General features: G+C 46.4%; 1 protein-coding gene across 1 annotated transcript in view; it reads left to right on the forward strand.

Annotated features, from left to right (window-relative positions):
- Positions 1-1,043: 1,043 nt before the first annotated feature.
- ACO1 (aconitase 1) overlaps positions 1,044-14,707 on the forward strand; it is a 45,698-nt gene continuing 32,034 nt past the window's right edge. The window contains exon 1 of the mRNA XM_048851702.2: positions 1,044-1,182. The gene's annotated coding sequence lies outside the window, so the exon portion shown is untranslated. The remainder of the gene's footprint in view (positions 1,183-14,707) is intronic.

The following is a 14,707-nucleotide window of genomic DNA, read 5'->3' on the forward strand; positions in this document are numbered from 1 at the left end:
CTTATAAAGTCAGAAAACTGAAGGTTAAGGTTCCCAGAGCAACCTGAAGTTGGCCCCACTCATAGCACATTCTGTGTGATCAGGTGGCTGTATTCTAGAAAGTGACTCTATGGTAATGGCATTGTGACATTAAATTTGACCAGCTTGCAGGTAACAAGATGTGTTTTCCAAGAGCCAGCCTTGCAAACTCACCCTGGGCTCCGAGTTAAGCTGTGTGTGTGTGTGAGGGGGGGTGGTGGCTATCTTTCTCATGTGTGGTCACTCAAAAGAAAGGTTCTGAAGGCCAAATTGGGCTTCCAGCAACACCTGTGCAAGGCCCCTCTTCAAATCAGCAACACCTGCTGTCCCAGCACAAGTGCCTTCAAAACCTGGGTGAGTTGACTGAGCTGGTAGGTAAAAGCCTAAGCCATTTCCCTTTGGTAAACAGGGGCTGTGTGAGGTGTAAGAGCTGAGAGACCATTCATCTGGAACCCCCTTTGGTTAGTGCAGAAGTGCACCCTGAATTGCTTTTGTTTAGTTGCATGCGTTTCTGGGATTGTCCCCCCCCGAGGAATCCTAGTGCAGCCCTATGGCCTGTGTTACACAAGTCGCTGGGGAGATCAGTGGAGTGTTTCTAATTTGCTGGGTGTGAGTGGGGGTGTCACACAATACAGAGTGTGTGTGTGTGTGTGGGGGGGTGGAGGTTAGGGGGCACTGAAATTTTGTATTCCAGTAAAGTAAGATGTCTCTGCCCCACTCCCTTACCCGTCTGCACTCTCTCAACACACACCAACCATCATCTGGGCTGCTCCTCGCCAGGGCTACCTCTTCTGTCTTTGCAGAGTAAATGTCAATAGGGGCATGGGGGGACGGGACCCCACCCCCCCTGAAAGGCAGGGCAGATGAGCTGACCTTGAAGCCGCCGCCCTGTGCCCCCCAGGCGCTGGGAGGGGTACGCTTGGGGTCTGGCCCCTGGCACCGCTCAGGAGTTGGCTGCGGGCGGGAGAAGGGAGCCCTTGGCAAGGGCAAGCAGCTGACGCTGGTTCCCACACCTCCGCCCTCGCAGCAGGGGAGGAGCCTGGCCGGAGCGAGCGAGCGAGGCAGGCGGCGGCGGCGGCGGCGGCTACTGCCCCAGGTTCCCCCCGGCCGGCCGGGCGTCTCTCCGTCCCGTCCCCGCGGGCCGGCCCGCAGCGCGCTGCACGGGTGAGTCCGGGCGCGGCCGCTGGCGGAACCGGCCCCCGGGGGCCGCAGGATCCGCTCCTTGGGGGTCCCCAGCTGACCCGTGCTGGCTCCTGCCCGAAACGGGCTTAAATTGGATCCAGCGGGGCTCTCCCTCTCCCCCCGCCTTTCATCTGCAGTTCTGGGGGCTCCCGCAGGGAGAGGGGGCTGGACCCGCTGGCTGGGGCCCGGGGGTTGCCTCCTGCTTGCGCCGCAGGGCCGGGGATGAGAGAAGTGTGCTGGTTAAAATGAACCCTCGTGTTTTGCACAGGCCTCTCCTCTCCCGGCGATCCGGGCAGGGGGTGTCCCTGGCTGGACAGTCTTTGCAAATTTGTATCCTTCCTCCTCCCTTCCTGGGGGTCCTCCCCCCCCCACTACCCTGTTTGTCAGCCTGAGCAGCGTTTCCTTTTGCTTTTATAACCGGGGGCGTGCAGCGTTGGTCTTGCTGATCTCTTCCGTCTTTCTCACCCCCGCCCCTTGTGTGAGTTTCAGTCTCGTGAATTTTCTTGTAATGCCCCCTTGAGAAGGGAGGACAAAACTCTTAGGCCCCTTTGAGGGAAGGCTGGTCACATGAGCTCTGGTCTCCAGCTCTGGCAGGGATCAGTGTTTTTAAGTCAAATTGCTGCCATGGAGGGGTGTCTCCCAGAAATAGAGGCAAATGTCTGTGGCCTTCTCTTGCTTGCTGCTTCCTTCCCCCAGGAAAAAAACAGGTGATACTTCAAATCCATAAAATAGGAGGGGCCTGGATTTTAATTTAACTGGCTGTAATCACACAGGCCCCAATTATCTGCTGTCACGCTGGTGTAAATCCAGAGTAACTCCATTGACTTCTTTGGTGTTTCTGGGATGACTGCATAGTTCGCTCTTCCTATTCCAAGTGAAACAGATCTCCAAATTAGCAGGACTTCTAGTTATTAGTGGGTGATCCTGCCACTTTTTCAGTGTACAACACAAATATAAAATATTGTAACTTTAAAAATATTGAGAATTTAACTCTGGGTTCTAAATTTTATATATATTATTAAATATTAAAAGCCACTGTATATACATATACTTGAAAAGCTCCCTGTTTTAACTGAAGTCAAATTATATCTTACCCATGCAATATATCTACACAAAGGCCTAGTCTTGCACACTGATCCATGCAGGCAGACCTCTGCATCCATATGGAGTCTCTGTGACCTCAGCCCAGCTCCACACAGATGGACCCTTCCGCTCATATGCGGCCCACTGAAGTCAGTGAGGCTGTGCAGGGGCCTGCCTGCATGGATCAGCTTGCAGAATCATGGCCAAAGACCGCGTGTTTGCAGTAGCAGAAAGAGCTCTGCTGATATCCCTGATGATGACATGCAAGCAAACAAAACTGCTATGGTGAGTTCAAGGTTCCATGTAGGGGATGGGAAAAGAGACCATTAACGCTTAATAAAATCAGGGAAAAGAAAGAGTGTGCTGAGTACCCCTTTAAATGTAACTTTTAATTCTTTATTGTTCATTATAAGCGATTCAGCCTTGTCTCTTATTACTCTGTGTTTGTATTAAGGTCGTGCAAGAGGTTCCAAATGAGATCAAGGCTTTATTGTGTTAGGTGCTATATGTTCACATAGTAGGAGTGTGTCTGTCTGACGAAAAGCTTACAGTCTAAAGAGCCAAGACAAAGGGTGAGAGGGAAATGGAGGCATAGAGAAGCGACCCAGCTGGTCAGTGGCAGAGCCAAGAATAGAGCCTGTATCTCCTGAGTCCCAGCCCAGTGCCTTGTCCAGTGACTGGATCATGCTGCTTTTGCATTAGAAACATTAGTTTCCATGTTTAGAGTAACTAGTTCTAGCAGGTTTCACAAAATGGTGGTAAAGCCGTATCCTTGGCATTGGTGCAGCTGCTGCATCAGTGCCTTGCTGCCATAAAACAGTGCACTGCTTGCTGCTTTACTACTGATGGTCAAGGCTGTAGTGTAGACACAGAACAGACACTCTTACCGCCTTGTCGACTAATCCTGCCTGGAATTTTCCTAAAGGAGACAATATGCCCGGCTCCTGAGTCGGGAGGAGTTACATCTAGGAGAGAAAAAAGAAAAGGAGTACTTGTGGCACCTTAGAGACTAACCAATTTATTTGAGCATAAGCTTTCGTGAGCTGCAGCTCACTTCATCGGATGCATACTGTCAGGAGAGAGTCCCCATCTCCATCCAGGTTTTGGCTGTTGCATGAGGCTATGATTCATGTTAGATTTGAGAGAGAAGCATGAAGCTATCAGTGGAGTGGCAGTTGTACTCTGAGACCTCGGTCTCTGTGCTAACAGCTTGGAGGTGGTGCACGGATCACAGGAGGAAAGGGGAGGAAGACTCTGACGGTGGTATTAGTTAAGTACCAGCGAGGAGCTCAGAGCTGTGCAAGACGCACAATGAAGAGTCCTTGTTTCGAAGGGCTTACAATGCTAATAAGTCAATGTGATTTGAATTAGTACATCAGGGTCTCTGGGCCAGACCCCTCCCTGATGAAAAGGGCCCCGTTCTCTTCTACAGCGTTCAAGTGAAGGATGGCCTCCACTGTTTAGCGTAATTGCACCACTTGAACATTTCTCTCTCCTCTTTCTTTGGCTGAAAACAACTGAATTCGCTCATGAGTTTGCTCCTGTGGAATTGCCCAGGAGTGCTGAGCTTCTAGTATTGTCAAGAGAGAATTTAGCATTTGTTATGGGGGAGGATGGGAAACACCCCCAGATTGCATGGCCTCAGATCAGTGAACTAGCTGGGGTTCTGCCTCCCTCAACTTTTGGGTCCTTAATCACAATATGGGTTCGAGGAGATCTGCAAAACCCCTGTATGTGTTTAGCTCCCTACTCTGCATAGCAGCGGGGCTCCTTCAGGTGACAATGTGCCTCTACTCGCTACTCTCTCACCAAGGGAGAGGTTTGCTTTGCAATGAGCCGCCCCAGGCAGGATAATGCCAACTCCCTCCCAAGCCAAAGATTATGAAAGCTTTTAGTTTTGGCTACTAGTCCTAGTTAGCCCTCTGGCCTCCCTGTCATTCTCTCGCCCGTCCCCCGTTGACCTTTCCCCTGAGCAATCCATTCCTCCCTTATATCTTAATAAGGTTTGTGGTAGGGGTAAAAGGCTGAGACATTCAAAATAACTACATAAAAGCTCAAGAGAAAACAGTGTTTATGTAAAAGCAGCACAGAGACCTTTGTCAAACAGCTGCTAATGCAGAAACCTGCTGTGGGATTTCACTAAATGACTGCTGTGGGTGGTTGTGGTGGCTTTTGGGGGCCAGAGGGTAGCAATCCCACTTAAGGTCATTAAGGAGGGACAACGTGGGGACGGACCCTCTTCACTCCACTGCCTGAGGCAGCAGAAGGCTGCGAAGGAATCTTCAGACCCCTCTGCTCTGTCTGCCTTTGCTGGAGGGACATTTTCAGGGTCCCACCCTCTGGTTTGGCCTCAAGGCACTGTTTGGATCAGAATCTCTCATCTAAGCACTTGCCTTCTGCTTACACAAACAGAAAGGGAGTCCCAGCTTCCTAGGCGCTGGACTCCCGAGATGTTCTGACTCTGCCTCCACCTACATGCCTGCGTATCCCTTTGGATCGCACCCGAGCGGCTCAGATGGCAGGTAATGACGGAGGCCTTGCAGGTGTGTGGATAAAGCAGCCCAATTGTGGGTCTGTCCCATGGAATGGGAGAGAAGTAAAAGACTGAAGGATTTAAATTTTCTTCTGATCAGTCTTCCTCCCTCCCCCAATGCATTATTCTGTCCTGTCTTGAGGCCTCATCCCTTTTCTGAAATAGATCAGAAATTTGCTAGCTGCTGCACTTGTCTTCGACTCCTGCAGAGAGAAGTGTGCGCTCCTCACGCTGCAAACACACAGCTCCTCCCATTAGCACTGATATGCAGAAAACCACACAGCTGGATTTCTACTTTATAGAAAGAGGGGAGCTTGGTTAAAACTAGTCCACACTCAATATTAAACAATCAGCTGCCTTGTGCCTGTTCATTAGAAAGGGACCCGTAGCAAGGGGATACAGTGATTGGATTTAGGGCAAAGGTCAGAGCTGCTGCTGCCATCTGGGTAAAAGGCATGGCTTTAATTTTCAGTGTTGCCGTTCTTTCACTCTCTAAGAATATTTACCCCAGAAATGCAGGGGTGTTTAATGTTACTTCCGTGGGACTTCTTTCCCTGTAACAAAAAAGGTAGTTACAGAATGTCTTTATTTTTAACAAGGACACTTGCTGCATAAGCAAAGTTACAGTGTTTCTTTAACTTTTATGCCTTGGTAGGCATTTCGTTCGGTTTTACAGGAGTTAATGAAATCCCCAACTTCTGTTTGAAGGGCTTTCTTTGAAAAGACCATAGATGGTGTGTGTGTGTCTTGCATCTCTGAATTATCAATCAAAACAAAAGCTAAGCCACAAAAGCCTTTTGGGCTATCACTTGTATAGTATCAATTTGTGTGTGCGGTACGAGGAAGGATGGTGAGTGAATTAGTGTGGGGAAGTGTGCATCTGGGAGGGGAGTGACTTGATGGAGTGGAAAGCAGATGTTCAGATTCATCCACCACGGGACTTTGTGTCACTTTGCTAGCTCTGATCGTGTTGGATAACAAGTTGAGTGAACTTCACGTAACACTTGACAACCGCTGTCAAGCCGGAGGCACACACCTGTCCTCATCAAAGACTGGATTCACCTGCTTTGAGCTTCCTTTCTAGCAGAAAGTTATACCATTGTTTGGCAACTCATCTAAGCTCCTGTGGCTGGAATTTTCTGGGACTACCTTGAGTTGATTGCTCACACTTTCAACTGCAGAATTTGCACAAGAAACCCACAAATGTGAACTGCGATTGGATGGGGGGTAAAATAATCCCCCTGCATATTTTAAGTGATAAGATGAGATGACGAGGTGTACAAACTAAAACAATAAGAAATAGCCACCTAATTGCTTGCACAGTGCACTGAAAATGTAGTCCAGAGTGGCTCTGTATTATATTTATATTATTACATTGATGTAAGAGGGGCCATCCAAGGTTTTAGGTCAGACATGTTATCAATTAAAAAAGACAAATTCTCTCTAGAGCAAATGATCTATATACATTCCGATCGGGAGCCTGGAGCCCAATTCTTGTTGTTGTGGTGCACTGTTAATTTAAAGCAGTGATTTTCAAACTGCGGGTCGCAATCCAGTACTGGATTGCGGAATGTAAGGCACTGGGTCTCGGCGGCTCTGGTCAGCACTGCTGACCAGGCCGTTAAAAGTCCAGTCGGCGGTGCTGCCCAGCTAAGGCGGGCTAGTCCCTACCTGTTCTGACATTGTGCTGTGTCCCGGAAGCAGACAGCAGCTGGTCTGGCTCCTAGGCGCGGGGGCCACGGGTCTCTGCGCCCTGCCCCAAGCACCGGCTCCACACTCCCATTGGTTGGGAACCGGCCAATGGGAGCTGGGGTGGGGGTGCCCGCAGGCAAGAGCCGTGCAGAGCCGCTTGCGCGCCTCCGCCTAGGAGCCAGACTTGTTGCTGGTCGCTTCCGGGGCGTGGTGCGATCCGTGGTGCCAGGACAGGCAGGAAGCCTGCCTTAACACTCCCGCTGTGCTGCTGTCTGGGAGCCGCCTGAGGTAAACCTGCACCCCAACTCCATTCCCCAATCTCCTGCCCCAGCCCTGAGCCCCCCAAACCCAGACCCCCTTCCTGCACCCCGACCCCTAATCCCTGGCCCCACCCCAGAGCCTGCACCCCCAGCCCAGAGCCCTGACCCCCGTCCCAGCCCGAAGCCCCCTCCCACACCCTGAACCCCTCATTCCTGGCCCCACCCCGCAGCCCTCATCCCTGCACTCCAACCCTCTGCCTGAGCCCCTCCCACACACCAAACTCCTCATCCCCAGCTCCACTGGGTCACGGGCATCGACAATTTTCTTCAACTGGGTCTGCAGAAAAAAGTTTGAAAACCACTGATTTAAAGCACTAATATTGAAAATGGATCCCTTAAGTTTTCACACATGTCGTGCTATCAAGTCCCTTTACGCTTTGCTGCATTTTATTGCAAGTGCAGGTGGTCCCAGCTGTGCCATTGCTTTATGCCAGCAAAATGTTTGTTCAGTTGCCAAATTGTCAGTGGCCTCTTCTTTGTCTCCTTCTCCAGTGTGTACGTTCTTAAAGCTGCTCTGTTTTTCCAGGCTTCTGTAATGCATTGCACTGAAACCACTGTACTAAATGGACTCATTTACAGCGATACCACAAGCCTGTCTGTTTCTTATATAGTGGGTTTATGTGAAATAAATAGAGCAAATGGTAACTAGAAAGGGGTTTTCTTTCTCTAAACAGAATCAATGTCTTTACTATAATAGTGCCTTTGCTTATACACTCCTCTAGGTATACGGGAATGGAAAGGTAGAAAATACATTATAAAACAAGGCTTGTCCTGGCCCTAAATAATATCACAGGCACTGAACTTTACCCAGATATCTTTAGCTTTGATTCCATGTAGTGTATATTGCAGGGGCTGGAACTGTCCTGTTTGGATGATTAAAGTAGTTAAGCATAAATCTAAAATATTTGTCCACCATGCATTGTCCTTTTTCAAAATAATAAAGCTGTTTTCATGTCAGTGATTCCATACTATACATGGACTCTTTAGTAAGTAAAATATTTATCTATTGATATATTTTTATGATTGGCTAGAGACAGCTTCTGTCTTCCTTTGGCTAATCCATAGTTTGGATGAACCCATGGATGGTGCATTAAGACAGGAGGTATTCTCAAGGGAACAAAGGGAGAAGTTAAGTGCTCAAATCATGCTAAAATTGCAGCTGGACAGGAAATCCCTCGCTCGTGTATCTTTTGATTTCCAGGGTTAACAGGGCTAGAGATGGTGCCTGTGCCAAACCACCTGATCTTAAATCTCTTTGAACTTTGAAGATTGGAACCAGCTTTGCATATGTCCTCTCAGACCCATATCTAATCAGAATGTGAGAGATGGAAAAGAGACTGCTTTTAGAGGTTTCCTGTAGATTTTAGTCTCATCTATTTCCCCATCCTCTCTGCCTTTCCTTTGGAAGGGGAGCTGTATGCATTAGACAAATTAATGGCCAGGTCGTGCCCTTGAGTTGTACATGCTGGTTATTTATATCAGTGGGATTTGTGCCCAATATTGTCCTGAGAGAGCTTTAATTTAGTAGTCTGGCATTCTGCTCCAGTGCCTTTTGGATTAAATGCAGAGGAGCAGCAGCCCGCAACGCAGATGACTAAAGGTTTTGAGCGTGTGTGCTGTAATGTTTTTTGACAATTTTAATAGTTAAAATGAGGGGTAATAGGCAGCTTGGGGAGTTGGTAATGTGATTCAAAACCTTCTGCCTTGAAGGGATGGTTTGAATCCAGCATGGAGCGTTAGTGACAGAGACATTTTTTGTTTTTGTTTGGTTTTTTTACTCTCTGAAGCCTGTTCTGGTGGCTCCTGTGAGACAAGCTGGCAGTTATTTAGATGTGTGGAGAGATGCTCAAAAAATGGCTCCCGTCCAAATGTTTGAGGTAACCTTGAAGTCATTTAAAACACAACAAAATATAAGACACCTTTGCAGAGAGAATCATAGAAATATAGGGCTGGAAAGGATGTCGAGAAATCAAGTCCAGTCCCCTCTACTGAGGCAGAACCAAGTAAACCTAGACCCTCCCTGCAGGTGTTTGTCCAACTTGTTTTTAAAAGCTTCCAATAATAGGGACTCCACAAACCCCCTTGGAAGCCTATTCCAGAGTTTAACTACCCTTAGTTACAAAGTTTTTCCTAATATCTAACCTAAATCTCCCTTCCTGCAGATTAAGCCCATTACTACTTGTCCTACCTTCAGTGGATATGGAGATCAGTTAATCACTGTCCACTTTATAACCGCCTTTAATAGATTGCAAAACTGTTATCAGGTCCCCCCTCAATCTTCCTTTCTCAGGACTAAATATACCCAGCTTTTTTAACCTTCCCTCATCAGTCAGGTTTTTCTGAATCTTTTATGGTTTTTGTTGCTCTTCTCTGGACTCTTTCCAATTTGCCCATATCTCTCCTAAATTGTGGTGCCCAGAACCGGACACAGTACTTCAGCGGGGACCTCACCAGTGCTGAGTAGAGTGGGACAGTTACCTCCTGTATCTTGCATATGCCACTCCTGTTAATAGACCCCAGAATCATATTAGCCTTTTTTGCAGCTGCATCACACTGACGACTCTCATTCAGTTTGTGATCCACTATAACCCCCAGATCCTGTTCAGTAGTACTACCATTGAGACAGTTATTCCTCATTGTGCAGTTGATTTTTCCTTCTGAAGTAAAATACTTTGCACTTGTGTTTATTGACGTTCATCTTGTTGCATTCAGACCAATTCTCCAATTTGTCAACATCATTTTGAATTTTAAACCTGTCCCCCAAATTGCTTGCAAACCACCCTCCCCCACTTGGTGTTATCTGCAAATTTTATGAGCATACGCTCTACTCCAGTATCCAAGTCATTAATGAGGCCAGGGACTGGATAGACATGGAGACTTGAGTATCCTATTGGCCCTAAAGTTGATCCTTTCACATCAGTTAGCATTAAATTGCATTGATGGGACAGTGCCATGAACCTTGTGCTGCTTCTGCCTATTCTGTACCTGCTCTGTAGATTGATAGGGAGTTTTTGTCTCCACACGTGCTATTTAGATTGAGCTTTTCAGGTCTGGCATTGTCTACTGCTCTGTGCTTTGTACAGCACAGTGGGGCCCTCTTCTTGGTTGGTCCTTTGTCACTATCGTAAAAAACGTGATCAATAATAACCTGGAATCTTTCACCAGCACAATTCCCCCACCCCACCAGTTTCCCATGCACATGGATCTTGGAAGTAAAATATTCTAGGCAATAATACTTTTGCTACAGAGCAAAGCAGTTGAGTGGGATTCTGTGTGGTCCTTTAAAAAACAAATACTCTTGTTGCCATTAACGTGAAGTTGCTACTGGAAGGGATTAGAAGAGGCAGCAGATAAATCCTGTGAGAGAACCTGTTATAGTTCTGCTTTGCCATGTTGATTTTCACTGTTAGGATGTTCTGGCTTCAGCAATATGTGGTGTAGTGTAATGCATTGAACTGATGCCGAGGGCTGCCTCGTGGATTACTCCACCATATGTAGCAGAGAGTAAAACGGCATATTCTTTCCTCTCCCCCTCACCCATCATTTTCTTAAGATACTTCCACCAAATCCAGCAAACTCGCAACTCCAAGAACACACCAGACATAGTGGGCTTGATGCTCTGTCTCTCACTGATTCAATTCCATTGACTTCATTGGAGTTACTCTTCCTCACTCACACTGGTGAATGTGAGAGGGGAATCTAGGTGCCAGAATCACCAGAGAGCACCAGCTGGCTTGTAAAACATATATCTTGTATGGTATTGAAATAAAACTGTATGGGAAAAGATCTGCTAGCCCCCCTTCCCACCCTTCAGCACTGGTCTAAGGACCTGTGAAGTCACCCGGGGTATGTCTACACTGCAGTTGGAAGTGTGACTGCAGTACATTGAGACAGACCCAAGCTAGCTTTGATACCAGTGGCAGTGGCCGCGTGGACTTCAGTACTGTCTGTATAAGCCCACTGCATCCGATGAAGTGAGCTGTAGCTCACGAAAGCTCATGCTCAAATAAATTGGTTAGTCTCTAAGGTGCCACAAGTCCTCCTTTTCTTTCTTCAAACTACTCAGTCACCTAGCCTGTGCTGTCATGGCTTCACTGCTGTTGGTAATCTAGCTCTTATATGTCTAAACATGCTGCAAACACACCTCAATTACAGTTCAGTCCGGGAGAGCATAGTTTTATTGAATTGAACGAGTCTCTTGATGCAGTAAGATCTGGGAATGCTGCTGACTTTTTCCCCCTTTAATAATAATAAAAAAACCCGAATAGTTGCGGTGTTAGTCACTTAGGTATGTTGTCTCAAAGCATGTGAGTAACCCATTAGTCGTAACTTCATGAGAGATGTGAATATAACCCCTTTGTTGCTGGAGAAACTCACACTCCTCCCACCTGGGGGTTGCCTGATTTTGTGGGAGATGAATAATATTGTTTTAAATAAATATGGGTTATAGGATCACAAGTTAATCTGATCAGAACACAATAAGGTCCCAGAATTAGGCTACACAGAATTTGCAGGGACCCTTGGGATGTCTGACAAGGAAACTCACACTGAGAACAAAAGGCAGCTTTAAGCCTTTTATTGAGATAATTGGAACAGTAATGGAATATTAATCAAATCAGCCAATTACAAAAGCAGCAACATTGTTCTAGAAGTATATGTGGTATTATATACTAGAAAGGTTTCTCGATTAATGTACTCACACCCTTCCTTGAGAACCTGGTGATCAGCCTTGCCTCTGGCATGCCAAGAGAGTTGGATGGTTCAGGTTCCTCAAGTCTTGAGTGAGAGGTGCAGAGCTTAGCTTCTATAGCTTTTAGCTCTAGCTGCTTCTAACTTAGAGTTTACTTAAAATGAACAATGACAAACTAATAAAAAACAAGCTGAACCCCCTCAGCAGGGTGGGTTTCCCCTAGTATAGGGCCTGAGCTTAGAGCCTAAGTGCCCTCTTTCCATGTGCCCTTCTTCCTTTAGGGCCAATACTTCCAAACTTCACTTCCTCACCCACAAAAACATTAGGGTACACTTGGGCTGGCATGTTTGTGCATATTAATGACATGTTTGTAACTATTAGAGACCATTAGTTCATCCTCACTTCTGTTATTTCTGTCCTAACTGGTTATTTACATGTTCTTCGTGGTATACCTGTTAAGTCTGAAAAAGGCCATGAACTTAGGTGGCCTTACCTACTAGCTTACTTTAACTTGCCCACTTATCTATGTGAAAGGTCACAAACATCTATACTATATGCTTTAGCTCATCACCACCTATCTAGGGTAAAGGTCTCAAACAGATGTATGATAACTTGCCTTAGCTTAACATACAGGATATGTTGCCTGTAGGTTCCTTGCATTACAGCTAAAATACTTTAATACAAATTGATAAACCTATTATAATAACAAACCTATAATGTAACAAATGATTAAACTCATAAGAAAAGATATACATGCAAGCAAGCAGGCTAGCCCGATAAGCTACATGGTATAGGAGGAATAGAGTACAAACAGAACTGGATTCCTAAGGACCTCAAGAAGAGCTCTGTGTAAGCTTGAAAGCTTGTCTCTCTCACAAACAGAAGTTGGTCCACCTTTTCTCTTTAATAACATTCATAAGGATTCTTTCTTTGCTCTAACGTCTGAACGTTATGTGTATGGAAAACAATCTTCTTGTATCTATAAAGATAGGGATTAATACGTACCTGTCATATTTCTGTTTGATGGGGTTTTTAAATAGCTTTGCCTTGTGCACTGCAGTTCATGAGAATGGCCATACTGGATCAGAAATGATCCATCTAGGGTGACCAGATGTCTCGATTCTATAGGGACAGTCCTGATTTTGGGGTCTCTTTCTTATATATGCTCCTATTACCCTCCACCCCCATCCCAATTTTTCACACTTGCTGTCTGGTCACCCGAGATCCATCTAGCCTGCTATCCTGTCTCTGACAGTGGCCCATGCCAGGTGCTTCAGAGGGAATGAACAAAACAGGGCAATTATTGAGTGATCCATCCTCTGTCATCCAGTCCCAACTTCTGGCAGCTGGAGGTTTAGGGTATGTCTACAGTGCAATAGAAGACCTGCGCCGTGGCCACAGCTGGCCCGGGTCAGCTGACAGGCTACTGGGCTAAAAATTGCAATGTAGACATCCAGACTTGGGCTCTGAGAATCAGTGCTGTGGGCTTTTTATTGCAGTGTAGACATATTCTTAGGACACCCAGAGCATGGGGTTGCATTCCTGACCATCTTGGCAGATGGACCTATCCTCCATGAAAGTATCTAATTCTTTTTGAACAGTTATACTTTCGGCCTTCACAACATCCCCCGGCAAGGAGTTCCACAGAGTAACTGTGTGTTCTGTGAAAAAGTACTTCCTTCTGTTTCTTTTAAACTTGCTGCCTATTAATTTTATTGGGTGACCCCCCCCCCCCCAGTTCTTGTGTTATGTAGAGGGGTAAATAACACTTTCCTAATCACTTTCTCCACACCATTCCTGATTTTATAGATTTCATTCATATCTACGTCCCCCCTTAATTGTCTCTCTTCTAAATTGAAAAATCCCAGTCTTTTAAATCTCTCCTCCTATGGAAGCTGTTCCACCCCCCCAGTCACTTTTGTTATTGTTCTCTGCACCCTTTATAATTCTAATATATCGTTTTTGGGGTGGGGCAACCAAACTGCACACAGCATTCGAAGTGTGGATTCATGTAGTGGCATTCAGATTTTCTGTCTTCTTATCTATCCCTTTCCTAATGACTCCTAATATTCTGTTCGCTTTTTTGGCTGCCGCTGCACACTGAGCAGATGTTTTCAGGGAGCTATCCACAACCCCAGGTCTCTTTCTTGAGTGGTAACAGCTAATTTAGACCCCATCGCTTTGTATGTGTAGTTGGGATCATGTTTTCCAGTGTGCATTACTGTGCATTTACCACCGTGGAATTAATTTGGCCATTTTGTTCGTGGATGCTCTGTTCAAAACATGCAGTAGCTTCATGTAGTGTGAGTGGCCTTTAAGCAAGGGTTTCAGTTAATGAACAAGGGTTTCTTAGCAGAGGGCTGGATTCTGAAGAAGTCATGCAAGGAAGGGAAGAGCAGAGCACTGATCTGGTGAAATGCAGCTAAACAGGGAGTGCTTCATGGGATGGGGAAACTAGGAATCTGACCACAGATTTTTTTTTTTTTCTTTTTTAACCACACGTTTGGCAGTACGTTCTTTGTGGTCTCCTGTGCTGTTCCCCCGCCCTCCCCCAGCATTCACCTCTCATTCAGTTTGGGCCCTACTTTTCTCCATCCCACTATGCTGATGGGGTGGTGTTTCTCACTTGCTCTCCCACTCATTTCATATGCTGGCTAGCAGGTGAAATTTACAGAAATCTTGATCTGATTCCTTATGCACGTGAACTTCAGAGATCAGGAGTCTGGCAAACATTATTTGGTTGTTCGGGCACTGAACACAATGGAGTATGGGTTTTTTTGGGGGGGAGGGGGGGAAGAGTGCTGGGTGAGATGGAGCAAGAATAACTTAGAGCCTTTTCAGTGTTCTTTTTTCCCCCTCCGTTTTTGATCACATGGCCTGGATCCAGTTTTGGTATGACCCCTATAAAATGTGAACCTCCTGCACTTTCTTAATCATCAGATCTGCTCTCTCTTTGCATTTTGAGTGCTATCTGTTGACATTCTAGGTAAAAATAAATTTTTACTGCTGTTAGCTCTGCAGAGTGAGCGAGCTGGATTCTACTCCTTCCTGTGCATCCCCCACAGAATTGTTTACCAGGTTTTGGTCACTTACACCTGTGTGAAATGGTTTTATCCACAGGGACTATAACCTGGGACCTTCAGCGCCAAAGTATGGGCTTCTATAGTTGAGCTAAACAAGCCTGGTCCA

The sequence above is a fragment of the Caretta caretta genome, chromosome 5, assembly GCF_965140235.1.
Source record: "Caretta caretta isolate rCarCar2 chromosome 5, rCarCar1.hap1, whole genome shotgun sequence".
Taxonomy (NCBI): Eukaryota; Metazoa; Chordata; order Testudines; family Cheloniidae; genus Caretta; species Caretta caretta.